Here is a 1235-nt window from a genome sequence, read left to right as displayed (position 1 = left end):
CATTAATAATGAATCATCTTTATTTTCTCATTCTTTTACCAACTTGTCATCGCAATTACAATTTTTACAATTTGCATGCAAATCAGGTGTTTATCATACATTTGTATCTATACATTTTCATGTACCTTACTTGCATGAACATGTATTTCTTCATAGGAGAGTGATCTACGCTACTTGATAGAGAACATATGGGCTGGTCAGAGTGCTGTGAGTGGTGAGAAGGATCTATTTGAGTTGATACTAGTTCGTTGGAATATCACTGAACACTGGAGCCCATGGAACTGTATATTATTGACAACTGATGAAGCTAGGGCTCATGTTAAACTGGATGACCCAGAAAAAGTAAGATAATATTACTATTATAATGTTCTTGTTATCTGCTTTTATGTTACTGCTTTATCAGTTTTGCTTTTTCACTTGTCAATATATGTTATTTTAAAAGCACATTAATGTACTTTACTTATAATTGCATTTTACATGTAATATTATTTCTCTACAGGCTTACAGTTCACAGTTTACAGATAAGATAAGACAAAGGCACATATTAGCAAGGAATTATTTCACACAGATACCAGGAATGATGGAGGAAATGTCAACTAAAGTCAAAGAACTACCTCTACCTCGTCCTAAAGAAAGAATCATTGTAGTTAGACAACACCCACAGGAACAACAACAGCAACAATTAGCAGTAGACTCTAACTAAGATATGCATACATATACATCTACAATGTATAAACAATAATGTTTTTTTTCTTTAATGTGAGATGTGGGATGTTGTGATCAATAATTATTGTACATGTCATGTTGTGCATAAATAGTACATACATGCATGTATGGTATTGGTACAATTATGCTGTGCTTGTACATGTAGCTATCCAAATTAAATTATCTGTATAGCAGACTGCCTTTATAAATGATGTGTGTGACTTAATTGATTAGTTGTGAGAGCAAGTGTAGAATGCACCCAGTGCTGCTTACTACTGTCTTCTTGTTGAGTGTCAGTGAAGTTATTAGTGAATGTCCACCTTCCTCAGGTAAGACACTAGATGTGTATAATAACAACTGTATAGGTTTTATAGGTATCTACCTGAAGCATGGTGGAAACTGTTATACTAATAATGGATCATTTTTTACTGACGGTAGCATCAAACCAAGTCCTGTACTAGAGTGTGGATTACCTAATGCTAGTCTGAATGGTGGAGAATGGATTGGCCCTAATGGAGTAGTTCCTTGTG

At 34.3% G+C, this 1235-nt stretch overlaps 1 long non-coding RNA gene across 1 annotated transcript; it reads left to right on the top strand.

Annotated features, from left to right (window-relative positions):
• The first annotated feature begins 150 nt into the window (after positions 1-150).
• LOC109593341 (uncharacterized) lies at positions 151-802 on the top strand. Its single transcript, XR_002190902.1, has 2 exons — positions 151-342; positions 500-802. It is a non-coding gene; the product is annotated as an uncharacterized LOC109593341 (long non-coding RNA).
• Positions 803-1235: the final 433 nt, after the last annotated feature.

Source organism: Amphimedon queenslandica, unplaced genomic scaffold (assembly GCF_000090795.2).
Source record: "Amphimedon queenslandica unplaced genomic scaffold, v1.1 AMPQUscaffold_1935_Cont26060, whole genome shotgun sequence".
NCBI lineage: Eukaryota > Metazoa > Porifera > Demospongiae > Haplosclerida > Niphatidae > Amphimedon > Amphimedon queenslandica.
Note: the sequence above shows the minus strand (reverse complement) of the source record. Positions and strands in the feature narration are given on the sequence as shown.